We start from the raw sequence: 16,141 nt of genomic DNA, 5'->3' as shown, positions 1-16,141 counted from the left end.
TTATTGGCTGTGGGTATGTCTTCTTTTGAAAAGTGTCTGTTCCACTTCTCAAAAGAAGACATTTATATGGCAAACAAACATATGAAAAAAAGCTCAACATTGCTGATCTTTAGAGAAATGCAAATCAAAACCACAATGAGATACCATCTCATGCCAGTTAGAATGGCAATTATTAAAAAGTCAAGAAACAACAGATGTTGGTAAGGTTGTGGAGAAATAGGAACACTTTTACACCATTGGTGGGAATGTAAATTAGTTCATTGTGGAAGACAGTGTAGTGATTCCTCAAAGATTTAGAACCGGAAATACCATTTGACCCAGCAATCCCATTACTGGGTATATACCCAAAGGAATATAAATCATTCTATTATAAAGATGCATGCACATGTATGTTCATTGCAGCACCATTCACAACAGTAAAAACATGGAATCAACCAAAATGCCAATCAATAATAGACTAGATAAATAAAATGTGGTACACATACACCATGGAATACTATGCAGCCATAAAAAGGAATGAGACTATGTCCTTTGCAGGGACATCGATAGAGCTGGCAGCCATTATACTCAGCAAACTAATGCAGGAACAGAAAACAAAATACCACATGTTCTCACTTATAAGTGGGAGCTGAACGACGAGAACACACGGACACAGGGAGAAGAACAACACACACTAAGGCCTGTAAGGGGGCAGGGGAAGGGAGAGCATCAGGAAAAATAGCTGATGCATGCTGCGCTTAATACCTAGGTGATGAGTTGATAGGTACAGCAAATCACTATGGCACAGGTTTATCTATATAGCAAACCTGCACATCCTGCACATGTACCCTGGAACTTAAAATTTTTAAAAAGTGTCTGTTCATGTCCTTTCCCCACTTTTTAATGGGGTTGCCTTTTGCTTGTAAATTTGCTTACGTTCCTTGTAGATTCTGGATATTAGACCTTTGTTGGATGCATAATTTGCAGATATTTTCTCCCATTCTGTAAGTGTTCTGTTCACTCTGTTGATAGTGTCTTTTGCTGTACAGATGAATAGGCAATTCTCAAAAGAAGATATGCAAATGGCCAACAAACATATGAAAAAATGCTCAACATCACTAATGATCGTGGAAATGCAAATCAAAACAACAATGCAATACCACCTTACTCCTGCAAGAATAGCTGTAATAAAAAAATCAAAAAATAATAGATATTGGCATGGATGCAGTGAAAATGGAACACTTCTAACACTGCTGGTGGAATGTAAACTAGTGCAACCACTATGGAAAACAGTGTGGAGATTCCTTAAAGAACTAAAAGTAGAACTACCATGTGATCTAGCAATTCCATTACCGGGTATCTACCCAGAGGAAAAGAAGCCATTATACGAAAAAGATACTTAAATATGGAACCAGCCCAAATGCCCATCAACAAATGAGTGGATAAAGAAATTATATATATATGATGGTACACCATTCAGCCATAAAAGGGAATGAATCAATGGCTTTCACAAAAACCTAGATGGAACTGGAGACTATTAAGTGAAGTAACTCAGGAATGGAAAACCAAACATTGTATGTTCTCACTCATAACTGGGAGCTAAGGTATGAGGATGCAAATGGACTTTGGGGAGTCAGGGGAAAGTGGGGTGAGGGACAAAAGACTACGAACTGGGTTCAGTGTCTACTACTCGTTGATGGGTACACCAAAATCTCACAAATAACCACTAAAGAACTTATTCGTGTAACCAAATAGCACCTGTTCCCCCAAAACCTATGGAAATAATTGTTTTTTAAAAAGTATCCCTTCCAACCTTTTAGTGGGCTGTTCACCTAGTCACCCTGTAAACAAAAAACATGCCTCTATTATGTTTTAATTTTTCTGGAAAATGTTTATATAATAGAATGATGTTTAAGTCCATTCCTAAGTAGGTGCAAATGACTTGAACGATTTTCTCATAACTTTCCTTTCATTCCATTTTCCAAAATTTGCCCTTATTTCTTCTGCCTTTCTCTAATTTTCTGACATTTTTGTTCATTGATAAAACCTGAAGTGACTGAGAAGTATGCACCAAGCAACCCATTTTTTTCTTCTATTTATAATAGAACCCCCAACCTCATGTGTAATGTGACTTCCCTATTTAGAGTGATTAAATCTTGGTGGCACATTATTATCTGTGGGCTTTTAACTTTTGATTCTGCAGTGTTTCATTAAATATGCCATTTATTTGTAGGCCTAAGAGGTATTCTGGAAGAGTAGAAATGCAAAGGACCTAATTCCGAGAAATTATGGTACTGATCTTGGTTTTACCACTTTCTAATGTATGATCCTAGGGGTGTCAGGGAAGCTGACCTACTCTAAGTGATAAAGTACAGAATCTGCTGCCTCAGTGTCTAGTCGTGGCCTGAAGTTGCTATAGATCAACTGAGAAGGCATTTGGGAAGAAATGCCAAATGCCCTTTCACGTGAAAGGTAGAATGGGACAGGAAAACAAGGACAACTGGAACCCATGAGGACAATCTGGAATCCACAAGCACAAATTGGAACCTGGTCTGTTTCTCCCTGAATCTAACCCCGTGACACAGGTATACTGACAAAGAACCTGGTAGCCTTCTCATGGAGAATCTGGTGGAGCCACACACACCCCTGGCTCAGGAGTCAGAGAAGCTAGAGGAGGAGAGCCCTGGCCCCAGACCATCAGTGTGAGCTAGCACAGCAGAGACACTGAATAAGCAGGTGCCTGGCACCCTGCATCAACCCTCAGAGCACCTTGGCTGCTGCTTGTCTTCTACCACCCAATCCCTGCACAAAGTTCTCCTGGGAACATCCCCAACCTGGATTTACACTGGGAAGGATATTCTGGGACTTGTAGCTTCAGCTTAGCTAAACAATCATGGTATAAAGCCAGTACACTGGGTGTGTCTATAATCCACCTGAACTCCATTTCCTCATCTGTAGTGCAAGTTTATTATAGGGGAAAAAACGTCCTTAGCATTTGGTTGGTGTTCCATAAATTGTAATTATTATTATTATTATTATATAGATGTAGCATACTCAGATTGACTTTCTTGATACTCATCACCTGAAAGGAAATACAAATTTAATCCTTAGTAGTTCCAAAACAGTCCATAGGCCTCCACTCATGCTTAGCAATCACCAAAACTTCCTCCTGAGAACACTTCTTCCCCTATTGTCTTTTCAGAGGTTAGGAATGGGGTCCCCATTGCTGCTTCCAAACCATTTTTCCTCATTCCTCCTTCAACCCAGGATTCTTGAATTATGCCATTAACATTTTATCCCTTCTTGTTTCTATCTCTACCAACTTGCCACTCACACTGAATCATGAATTGATGGCCCTGGCATCTATCTTACTGTCAGTTTTACCACGGTGGCTGTCAAAATCCTGGATGACTTCCACACCTATGTCAATGATTCATTCTACACTTTTAGTTTTTTCCTTTGCTCCACGTGGACCATTTACACTTAGGGTTGTACTGTAGATGTTACTTCATCAATACCATTTTTGAAATATCTTTCTACTGACTATCTCTTATCTCGCTTTCTCAGTTATTCTGGTATTCCACCAAGCCTCATCAAATTGCATTTCTAATATTTTGATCCACACTTCTCTCTCTGCACACAGTTCATATCTTCACTTACCTTCTCACTTACTTAGTTTAGAGTTTATGGACCACCAATATAACCCCTCCATTACAAACCTCAGTAAGTTACACACCCGTCTCTTTCTCTATCATAATCACCTTAAAAAATCCCAACCCAGTTTAAACCTAAATATCTGTTTACTCAATGCTGGCACTCAAGCCAAATACCAGAGAAAGAGTCAATAAGAGGGAAGCCACAGTCTTCTCATAACCTAATTTCAGAAGTGACTTTGTATTGCTTATGCCATATTCTATTAGAAACAAGTCAATAGATGTAGTAAATGATGAAGGGAAGGAAATTGCACAAGGGCATGAATACTAGGAAGGCAGGACAATTGGAGGCTATTTTAGAGGATGCCTACCATATCCAAGTTGCCAATGACCCAAATTTCACCAATGTCAATGGGCAATTTTCTGCCCTCATCCTACTTGACTTCTCAATGTCATTTGATACAATTAATTATTTCCTTCTTAAAATACAAGGTCTCTGGTTTTCTGTGTCACCATATTCATTGGTTTGGTTTTTCTCACTGATGACTTCTCCTTTACTGACCTCTAAATATTGAAATGTCTGAAGGCTCTTTCCTTGGTCCTCTTATCTTGATATCTACATTCTTGGGTGATCTCATTCCATCACATAGCTCTTTTAAAAATTAATTTACTGTTTTGATATAGGAGTCTCACTATGTTGCCAGGCTGGTCTTGAATTCCTGGACTCAAGCAATCCTCCTGCCTCAGCCTCCCAAGTAGCTGGGACTACAGGCACACACCATCCCATAGCTTTTAATAGTATCTATATTCTGACAAATCTCACATCTGTGGCTCCTCCAGTACCTTTCTCATTAGCTACAGAATCATACATCCAATTGCTCGCTCGACATTTTTTTTCCACTTGCATGTTGGATAAGCATCTCAAACTTTGCTTATATGAAAAAAGGACGATTGATTTCTCCCAAGCCTACCTTCTTCTCTGATCATCTCCTACCCTAATATCCCTCACTCGTTAAGTAAAACACCTTTGATTTCTCTTCTTTGCACATACAATGCATCCAGTCCATCTGCAAGTCCTTTATTCTCTCCTTCCAAAATATGTGCTGAATCTTACCTGGTTGGACCATCTCCATTACTGTAGCTGTCACCTGGACTACTAAAGTGGCCTCCTGTCTCTTCTTCAGTCTTGTCCTGTTCACACCAGCCTCTGCAAAAGGAGCCACAGAAAATATTTTAGAGCATAGGTCAGAGCATGTCACTGTCCTGGTTAAAACCCTTCAAAATCTTCCTATTGTAATGAGACTTAAATCTAGAATCTTCCTTCACTCTCTAATATAAAACAGATATATTAGTCTGTTTTGTGTTGCTATACAAGAAACTCTGAGACTGAGTAATTTATAAAGAAAGAGGTTTACGTGGCTCACAGTTCTGCATGGCACCAGCGTCTGCTTCTGGTTAGGGCTTTAGGAAGCTTCACTTGTGGTAGAAGGTGAAGGGGGAGCAAGCATGTCACATTGTGAGAGAGGGAGGAAGAAGAGGCAGAGATGCAATGCTCTTTTAAATTACCAGCTCTCTGGGCTTGGCATAGTGACTCATGCCTGTAATCCCAGTGACTTGAGAGACTGAGGTGGGAAGATCGCTTGAGACCAAGAGTCCAAGGCTGCAGTGAGCTATGATCACACCACTGCACTCCATCCTGGGTGACAGAGCGAGATCCTGTCTCTAAAAAAACCAATACAAATTAAAAATAAACAATCAGCTCTTGAGAGAGCTGAACTAAGAGAGCAAGAACTCACTCATTACCGTAGGATGGCACTAAGCCATGCATGAGAGATCAGCCCTCAAGACCCAACACCTCCCATTAGGCCTCACCTCCAATATTGGGGATCAAATTTTAATATGAGATTTGGAGGGACAAATATCCAAACTATATAACCAGATAATAAATAAGCTGCCTTTTTCAAACTCATTTCTACATCTTCAACTCAGCTCACCTCTTCAGATTCAGTTCCCTCCCTTCCCTTTTTCTCTTCGTTTGTCACTCTGTGTCAACATGGGCCTTCTTGTTGTCCCTCCCTTATGACTAACTAGTTCTACTTCAGGGTCTTTGCACTTGCTTTTTCTTCTGTTTAGAATGTTTCTCCCTATAATCTTTGAAGAGCTGCCTCTTTCTCATAGTTCATGTTCTACTAAACAACCTGCTTTCTCAGTTACCTTCCCTGACCATCCTATGTAAAGTAGTGTCTGTCCCCTGCTCTCATCCCAAGGCAGTTCCTATCACATCCTATTTTGTTATTTTTCTATAATATTTATCACTACACAAAATTACTTTATTTCAGTGTTTTGTGTCTGTTTTGTCCCGCTCTCCCACCAGAAAATGAGCTTCTAGAGTTTGGTTCTTTGTCTCTCTTGTTCTTCACAATATTCTTAGTGCCTAGAGCAAAGCTTGATGCATCACAAATGCTCTATAAATGTTTGCTGACTGACTGCCTGATTCAACCAACAAATGTAATTGAATATCCACTGTCCACACATCCTCAAAACAGACCCTTAACTTTTATTGTTAAGAGTGACCTAAGGACTAGAGAAATCCACGTAAGTGATTACCAAGGGGCTAATATCCAGTTCGTTTCTAAAGTTCATTATTATCCACTTAATTAACTGGATCAATTGTTTTTTTTTTCATGCCTAGAAAAATTTTTGGTTTATTTTTGTATTTACATGTGAAGGAACTGAAGCTTGGAGAACAAGAGTGAATTTTGGCCCAAGGTCACACAGATGGTAAGTGGCACATCAGGGATTAAAACCCAGTCTGGCTGTCAGTAAAACTGTACCCACCCAGGTGCTTCTCCAAGGGCTGAAAATCTGCCTCATTTGTCCAATAGTCTGCCCAAGTCCCCTTAGATCATGAGAGGGACAAGTGACCAGGCAAAACAAGGGGGAGGTTGTATTTCCTCTAGAGGGGAAGAAAACATGTAGCCCCTATCTAGAGAAAAATCCTCTCCATGGTTTCCCCAAACACATTTCCACCAAAGAGAAATTCCTCTTTAATAATGTTCCCATTTTGCTCCCATTTTGGTCCAGCATGTAAGAAAGTCTCTATGAATGGTATTTTGAGTGGCAGGCGGAGAAGCAAGTAGGGCAGGGAGTGTTATCTTAGGGTAGGATAACTTGAAAGATATGAGATTGCTTTTACTATCATATTAGCTTCCCTGCCCATCATCAGAGTCAATTCTGCTAGCCTTGCTTTCTAGCAAGGAGCCTCTCCATCCCCCATCAATCCATGCATATCTTTCCCAAGGCTGAACCATATCTGGAAAACAGCCATGTTCCATATAGTTCCTGGGAAGGCTAGGCCTCAAACACCACACATCTTGGATCAGATCAGTACCTCCCTATTGGTGCAACTGTTGGAGAACAGGAGTTTTTATTCTATTAAAGTTTTGGAGACACTCATGGAGCAGGAATTTTGAATAGGCAGAAAACATTATTATAATAGTAGCTGCTGTTAATACTACTGGATATCTGGCATTATTCCAGGTGAATTAAATGTATTTATTCTTGTAATTCAGTCCTTTCAACAATTATAAGCATAGATGTTATTGTCCTCATTTTTATATAGGAGGAAACTGAGTCTCAGAGGGTTTAAGGTTGTATTTGCTGAAGGTGTCATTGTTGGTATTAGTTAGAATTAGCTTTGACTGCAAGTGACAGCAACCCAAGATTGGCTAAAACAAAATGTGAGTTGTATTTTCCTCTCTCACGCCACACAGGGTTGGGATCAGGCTTCCCAACTGTCAAACTCTACACCTCATGTTTCTCTGCCATCCTCCACACAGGGGTTCCATCTGATGGTCCAAGATGGCTGCGGTGGGTCACCACCTACTCGCTAGTAGGAGGAAACAAAGGGAGAAGAGAATTTCCACTTCTCTTAAGGACACTTCTTGGAAGTGACAAACACTACTTCTACTTGCAACCATTGATCCGAGCTATATCTCAAAGACTTGCCCAGCTGCAAGAGAGACTGGTAAACATAGTCTATTCTGGGTGGCTACGTGTCCAGCTAAATTCAGGATTTATGTTTTTGAGGAAGAAGGGGAAAAGGGATGTTGAAAGACAATTAGCAGTCTGGCACAGAAGGGATGTGGACTCAGGGCTATGTGGTCCAGAGACTAGAACCTTTCCATCATCTCACACTGCTTCTTGAGCACCTTGGCAGCCAAGGAGAGGAGGCAGAGTGCCAAAGGTAGTTTTTCTGTGTGTCCTGAGGTGGCCTGAGGGCCTCTGAAAGTCAGCCTCTGAGACACATGCTATAGGCTATCTTAGATATTTCCTCAATTTTTTGCTCCCCCAGCATTTTGAATACTTTTATATATTCATCCATATGTTATCATTGTTTATTTTCAGTTTTCCTGAATCAAACATTGGCTAATTGGTAATGTTCATTACATGAATGACTGAATTGATGAAATAGCCAATTTTGTTTTTTTTATCTCTAGCATAATGTCTAGCATTTTACAGGTATTCAACAAATATATGTTTATTGAATGGATGGCTGGAGAGCCAACAACTTTCCTAATTCAATTTTTTTTTTCTAATTTTGAGTAAGCACAGCCTACTCTCTCAGCATATCCTTTTCTCTTCCAGGATAGGAGAAGAGAGAAAACAGAAAAGACAATAGAAAAAGAAAAAATGGGACAAGGTATATTTATTATACAAGTTCTCTCATCCCTTACTTTCTTCTCTCCATTTATTTTTGATACCACAATCATGAATTTTTCTATCCAAATGGACTTCCATAATACTCTTTGGGGAATGGCCTAAGGATGCTACCTTCAAGTAGCCTGATGACCAACGAACTTAGAAATATTTGGATAAGTTGCAACTAATTTTATTTGGTCAAAGTTTACATGATTTCTCTTTGTGACATTTTCTTCCCCGACAACCTAAATGAAATTGTATATTTCAAAGCTTTCAAGACAAAATAAAAGTTTGAAAATCCCTTGCAAGTTAGTACTGGTAAATTCATAGTTATTTTAACTCCATAAAGAAGTAAACATCATCACATTCCTCATGAAAAACTCCAGCAAGAGCCACAGGCACGGTTTGAATATAAACAACAAGCACTAAATGACTTCATCAAGCTACAATCCCTGTGCTCAGCGATTTAGAGGAAATCAGCAGCTTAACCAAGGTTTATTTTGTTTTTTTTTTTTCTTTTGCTGAGCAATTGGGGGCCAAAAATAAAACACTATTACATCAAACTGCAGACAAATAAAAATCTGAATACATTTGCTGTCTTCTCTGGGCCTTTCTGAACCTAATGCACACAGGAGAGCGCAAAGCTGTCAAGATGTTTCTTGCCATTAGGCACTGGGGGATATTGTCCAATAAGTCCTGATGGCATTGTCAGTTCTGAGGGTAAAGTGGGGGAAAGTTCAGAAGGATGTAAATATTTTCTAATAGATGAAAGTGATATCTAACACATTCCCCTGCCCTTTTCAAATAAAGGCAAGATGAATTATCTGCATTAATTAGCATGTTGAAAAACTTCTGGATCGCCAAGTGTGTTCCTGTGGGTGGTGGGAAACATGTAAATATGATGTACAGCAATCTGTTGAAAAGAGCCAATGTTTTTTACTTTGTGAGTACATATGAAATGTGAAACAGCTTAGTCAGGTATGTGGTACTGGTCTTTCCAGTTAAAAAGATGAACATTTGTCTAACAACACTGGTGTACAGTGCTTGAGCTTTGAAATGCCAGTTTGCTCAGGACACTAGGCATTGTTAAAAGAACACTCTTTGAGAGACAAGTTAAATCATTATCATCTCCAGCACAGATAACAGTTATTGAACACTAAACAAATTATTTCATTTAATTTTCACAGCAAGCCTTAGAGGAAAGTACAACTGGTATCATCACCATCTAACAGATAACAAAAATGGAGCATTGGAGCAGTTAGGTAGTTTGGCCCCAAACCACAAAGGTACTAAATGGTAGAGTCAGGGTTTGAACCAGGTCAGTCTGACTCTCAGAGCCAATATCCTTCACAGCATTATGGTAAAGACTTTGTCCATCTTCTTAACTGGATGGCATTACAGGAGTTACTTAGCTTTGCTGTGCCTCTATTTCTTTGTCTATAAAAGGGGAAAAAATTAATTTTATATCATTGATTTGTGAGGATTAAATTATATACCAAATATAAAACATTCAGTAAAGTGTCTTGTTATGCATGTCATGCTATGATTATTCTTTTAATGTGTCTAATTCGAGAGTTGGGAAAAATCTAATTACCATCCACTTTTCTCATTTGGTGAGTAGGAGTTGGACTAAGTAAATGAAATTTATTGCCAACAGAGCTCACATTCATGGACCTACACTGATAGAACTTGGAGGAGTCCACATTAAGCCTTCTTTGTAGTAATTGATGAAGAAATTGGGGTCCAAAGAGCCAAGTCGTCATTGGGGCTGTAGACTGGGAAACCGGGCCTTGGTAGAACTCTTCAAAGTTGCTGATGTGCCTTTCCATGTGAGTACAATGAACTCTTATCTATATTTTTGATTTCATTTTCTTTCTGGAATGTGTCCTTTGTAAACAGTGACCCCATATTGTTATCAATCAAGTACATGTTAGTTCAACATGTTTTTTTCATATTTATAAATGTCAAAAATACAATTTTTATCTTCCCAACACTTAAAAATCCCTTGCCTATGAAAGTTTACTTTTCTTTTTGACATGTATTAAAAGAAGCACAGCATACATAGAATCCTTTAAAAGTCAATTTGAGGAAGCAAACCCAGAGCAATCACAATTAGAGATGTATATGTCAATATATTTAAATATTATTTAAGACAATGTATTTTGTAAAGATATGTATTTTTACCTTGAAAGTCCATATAAAACAACAGTTCCAAGTTAGGATGGGCAACAAACGTGTGCTCATTATATTTGATTTTTTAAACTTTATTATTAAATAGAAAGGTTCTGATATTTGGGTCTATTATGTTCACAACACTTTAAATCACTCTCATTTTATCATCAATAACCCCATGAGGTAGGTATTATGATCCTCATTTTAAAATGAGGTAACTGAAGATGTTTGGTAATTTACTGAACATCCTACAGCTACAAGGGGCAAAAGGGCAAAACTGAGACTAAAATCCAAATCTTTATGATACCCAAAGCTCAAGATTTTTCCATTATTCTAGGCTGCTTTGAACAGAATTATGCACTACAGTTTATTTTTACCACGCGTGTTATTTCCCATCCCACTTTTCATTTTGCTGATTCTATCAGTCACAGTCCAGTCAGGGAAAGAGAATCACACATTTTGGAAATCATGACTATAGCAGAGGAATTGGATTTTACACAATTGTGGAAGAGTTGAGAAGTAAAGGCCTGGCTGGAGGAGGGAATCAGAGGGTCATAGAATAGTCTCTAGCCACTTTCCCTGAAGCACTAGTGCCTGGAGTGAATCAGAGATTGTGAGGGAATCTGAGAAGCCTAGCATGTCTAGCTGCCCCCTGGGATTGCAAAGGGTCTGTGGACACTGGCACCTTGTGGAAGCTGCTGCCCCCACAGCTCCGCAGCCAGGTATGTATATCATGCTTAATAGGACAAAGGCCAAACTCAACCACTGGGCAAAGAAGACTCCTTATGATTTCTTTTCTGTTGATTTTGCCTGCTTCATCCCATACCACTACCTTACCACATTTTTCTTCAGCAGTGCAAACTGTACTCATCTTACAGGTTTTGTGTGAGAATCCAATGAGATAAAGAATAGGCCTGGCGCGGTGGCTCACGCCTGTAATCCCAGCACTTCGGGAGGCCAAGGCGGGTGGATCATGAGGTCAGGAGATTGAGACCATCCTGGCTAACATGGCGAAACCCCGTCTCTACTAAAAATACAAAAAATTAGCTAGGCGTGGTGGTGGGCACCTGTAGTCCCAGCTACTCAGGAGGCTGAGGCAGGAGAATGGCATGAACCCAGGAGGTGGAGCTTGCCATGAGCTGAGATCGTGCCACTGCACTGCAGCCTGGGCGACAGAGCAAGACTCCATCTCAAAAAAAAAAAAAAAAAAAAAGAATAGGACAATGTCTAGGACAATGCTGGGCACAAAACAGGTGACCAATTATTACTCAACTTCTAAGTTGTAAACAAGAGAATCTATTTCAGCTGGTTGAAGCATATGATAAGTTTATTCCAGCTTATTAGGTGGCTCAGAGGAGGCCCAATCAGCTTGGTGAGCATATGAACAGAAACAATATCCAAACTATACTATGGGTCTGTCCTAGCAGCAAGCCTGCTGCAGCTACCACTAGGCACAGACACCACAACAGGTACTGCTAATGCTGGTCCCTGACTCCAGAGTTGCCACCACTGTCATTCCCAGAAACCAGAGTGCTCTGTATCAGCCTCACATGAAAATAAAGTTCATGCTGTTGTGTTCTCACCCTGCTGTCTTCTAAGTCAAAATCTCACATGGATGTGTCTGACTGGTAAAGCCTAAGTCACACACCTATGCTCTTGCTGCAAGGGAGACTGGGAAAGTAAGAGAGAAAGGGGAAATTGTCCCCTTGGAAACTTGTCAAAGACTGATTCTCTGCAGGCTGCCTTTTAGAAAATGAGCTGCTCCTTTGCAACTGGATGGAAACTGGCTATAGCACAGGCTTAAGGCACTCAATTCTGGCCAACATGAGTCTTGGATCCCAGGAGAAGGGCTGGTACTTCCTGAGTCTTGAATGCAGATTGAGGTGCTGGGGCTCAAGTCAAAGTCTTGCTGTGTTATACAACTGTAATAGCAAACCTTGGTCCTCAGCTTCTTCCTTATACCAGCAGAAGGCCAGGGTTACCCTCACATCATGAAAGCTTAGGGCAGTGATAATAGAGATGTTTATAAGATATAACAATGTCACAAAGAGAGCCAATGTTCTACCATGTTGTATTAGTTCATTCTCATGCTGCTAATAAAGAAATATCCAAGACTAGGTAATTTATAAAGAAAGAGGTTTAATTGACTCACAGTTCAGCATGGCTGGGGAGGCCTTAGGAAACTTACAATCATGGCAGAAAAGAAAGTAAACATGTCCTTCTTCACATGATGGAAGCAAGGAGAATAAGCAAAAGGGGGAAAAGCCCCTTATAAAACCATCAGAATTCACTCATTATCACAAGAAGAGCATTAAGGTAACTGCCCCCATGATTCGATTACCTCCCACCAGGTCACTCCCACAACACATGGGGATTATGGGAACTATTAATCATCTTAATACAATTCAAGATGAGATGTGTGTGGGGACACAGCCAAACCATATCACATGTTATACAACTATTGTACCCTGAACCTTCACTACTTGAAGGGAGGGGCCATTGCTAATCACGTAGTTCATAAAAGTACCATGGCCCAAGGTTGCAGTTTGTCTCTAGGAGTCTGCTGTCTGGCCCTGTTAAGCCTCTGTGCTCTGCCCTAGAATGCAATGGATTGCAGGGCCCTGCACAACTGCTACTGCTTCTATCGTTGTGAGCTCCATTTATTTATTCATTTAGCCTGTTCTGGTGTGTGTGATAAATAGCATTTTCACTTTTTACCTAAGAACAAGTAACTGGCTTCCACCTTTGGGATGTGAATCTTTCACTGTGGAAAATTACCCAAATACAGGAAAGATAGTAAAAAACACTGGGTTATCACAAAGCCTGACAGATATCTACTACTCCAAACAAATGTTAATTTATAATTAATTTCCCCTCCCTCTTCCCTACTCGCCTATTCTTGGTGGACTCCATTATCTTGGGGAATTGATTTTGGCATCAGGCAGGCCTGGGCAGGCCTGAGCAGGCCTGAGTCCCAGTTCTTCTTCTACTAAAACCATCAGGCCTTGGGAAATTAACATTATCTCTTATGAGTCTCAGTTGCTCATTTGTGAAATAAGGCATACTAGTAAGACTTATTTTAAAGGATAATTGTTACAATTAAATGAAATAAAGTATGCAAATAACTTACTACTATGTCAAGCACTTAAGAAACACCTAAGAAATGCAAGCAATTCTTATAGGAAGACTTCAAGGAAAGTAGTTCTATCATGATCTTTATTGTTTAGGGCTTGTCTGGTGATAGTCTACTCTATTCTCTTACTAACACTCACCCTAAAACCCCTTTCCACTGACAGTTTTGGGAAATATGCTCTTCATCAATGGAAGAGTGGGGAGGAGAGAAAGGACTGGAAAAACACGTAAGGCTCATGGAAGTTCACGCCTATATATCACAGGTAGACAAACTCAATTTAAATCACAAAAGTGCAAAGCAGCATAGCGCAGAGCAAAAGTTGGCCTTGCGGTCACAATCCAATGCTGAATTTCAGCGTTCTTTTTTCCTAGCTGTGGGACCTTGACACTGGCACTTGAGACCCACTAATTTATTCATTCAGCCAGTCATGCAGGCAACAAACATTATTGATCACCTGTCATGTGCCAGATGTGAACTGGTGTGAATGATACAGAGAATTCTGTAAGGGAGACAGGCATGGTGGCAAATACTCATAATTCACTATGAAAGATGTGATAATAGAGATGTTTGCAAGATATAATGATGGCACAAAGGGAGTTTAAGACTTCCTGGGTGTAGGGGAGGACTCAGGGGATGCTGTACACAATAGGCAGCATTGCAACTGGGTTTCAAAGACTGTTAACTAAAAAAATCATGAGATCTATAAATCTGGAGAAGAGACTTTATTTCTTATAAGGGTTACAGCCTGTAAATATGGTTCTCCTGCAGGCTGGGAAGTACAGCCTTTGGCAAAGACCAGAAGACAGATACTTCAAAGGAGGTCAAAGGAGGAGGGGTTGGGGCAGGAGCTTTATGATGAAATGGGTTTGGCTAATTATACATATTCAACAGGTTACGAGAGGAACTATAAATATTCATGAAAGTGTTCCTAAAGCATGTGTATTCACTATACACATATGTAACATATGACCCACGTTCATTTTGTTGCTGGAGACTTAATATTGTAGTATCTACAATTAGGCCCTAGATGTCAAAGGCTGAAGCTGGGACATGAAGATAATCAAGTGTGCAGACTCTATAAAACTGGCCAGAACTATTCTGTGGCTGGTGTTCTTCTTAACAGGAGAAAGTTACTGAGATAAGTCTCTTATCTAGCCAAAGCTGTAGTTATGGCTTGTGGAACAGGTGGGGTGGGAAGGGGGACTGAGGTGGTGTTGGTCAGTTAGTCAGTAAGCAATGGTGGCAGTGAATTGAATGTGACTGAGCTCAATTGTTTGAACATTGCTTACCTTGAGGCCCCATGTTTGTTGGGCTGCCACAGAACAAGAAAAACCTTGTGGAAGTTAGAGCATAGTTCATTCTTTAAGAGCAGGGTGCAGGACTTAAGTAACCGTTGCCTGGCACAGCCTTAGGCCCTGTTTATAATTTGGTATTTTATTGTCACAAAGAATCTGTTCTGGCTACTTTAACATTAATGCTGGTTGGTTGTATCTAAACTGCAAAAAGGAAGGGGTATAATGAGACGTGTCTAACCTCCTGTCCTGTCATGGCCAGGAACTCAGTTTTTAAGGCTTCTCTGGGCTCCCTCTGGCCAAGATGGTGTGATGGTGTCCATTCAGTCAGTTGGGAGGCTTGGGATTTTATTTTTAGTTTACAAGACTGAGTAAGAATTTTCAAGGCAGGTAAATGGAAAAAGGACATTTTAGACAAGGAAAAAAGCCTTATGCCTACACCTTACAACAGACTAATCCTGCCCTGACAGAAATCAAAGGGCCTAGATAATCAGTAATCAGATTTTTTTTAATGGGTAAAGCTTTTAACAGCAGAAAACTCCTTATCCTCCTCCTCATGATGATCATCATAAACATCAATAGCCAAAGCACCAGTAAGCAGTTAAGTTTAGGTCCCCAGGATTAGCCCAGGCAGAGTGAGTGTTCTTTGCATTTAACAAAGGCTCATTCTGGAAGAGGATATTGAGTCATTTGCCTAAGTCTCTGGAATTTTCACACTTTTACTGCCAGTATCACACATCGATGAATATTATTCTGGAGACCTCCAGAAAGAGCCATATTTTCAGAGTGAAAAGGCAGGAATAAGAGGTAATCACTATATTACAATTACATTAGAAAGGAAGAAATTGGTTACATGAACTAACATTTCTGAGATATAGTGTGAGTATGGTTACAGATATAACATATTTGACATAGTAAACCAATGTAGTTTTATTTCCTCCCTAAATCATGTTCCCTTGCAGTCTTTCAACTTCATGGCTAAGCTGTGAGGCTCATTACTCTAGGGACAGTGAGGACAGATCCTAGGAAAAAGAGTCACTGAGTATCAAAGTCTATAATAAGTCTTTAAAAATCAGCCTTTTTTTTTTTTTTTAATAAGCAGGTTTTTCAATTTCTTTAACTCCCATTATCAGATCGAGTGCCAGACCTTGTGAGACTCAATTATTCTGAGAGAGCGTCTTGGTTAGCTCGTAACAAAATACCACAGACTA

The 16,141-nt window shown here is 39.9% G+C and overlaps 1 protein-coding gene and 1 long non-coding RNA gene across 2 annotated transcripts in view; one reads left to right on the top strand and one right to left on the bottom strand.

Annotated features, from left to right (window-relative positions):
• SLC24A2 (solute carrier family 24 member 2) overlaps positions 1 to 16,141 on the bottom strand; it is a 428,870-nt gene that overhangs the window by 389,842 nt on the left and 22,887 nt on the right. The window contains exon 2 of the mRNA XM_063650502.1: positions 4,747 to 4,839. The gene's annotated coding sequence lies outside the window, so the exon portion shown is untranslated. The remainder of the gene's footprint in view (positions 1 to 4,746; positions 4,840 to 16,141) is intronic.
• On the top strand, positions 7,477 to 10,049 carry LOC134737998 (uncharacterized). The gene is made up of 3 exons (XR_010123473.1): positions 7,477 to 7,659; positions 8,280 to 8,334; positions 9,991 to 10,049. It is a non-coding gene; the product is annotated as an uncharacterized LOC134737998 (long non-coding RNA).

The sequence above is a fragment of the Pongo pygmaeus genome, chromosome 13, assembly GCF_028885625.2.
Source record: "Pongo pygmaeus isolate AG05252 chromosome 13, NHGRI_mPonPyg2-v2.0_pri, whole genome shotgun sequence".
Taxonomy (NCBI): Eukaryota; Metazoa; Chordata; class Mammalia; order Primates; family Hominidae; genus Pongo; species Pongo pygmaeus.
The sequence above is the reverse complement of the archived record's forward strand: the minus strand, read 5'-3'. Positions and strand labels throughout refer to the sequence as shown.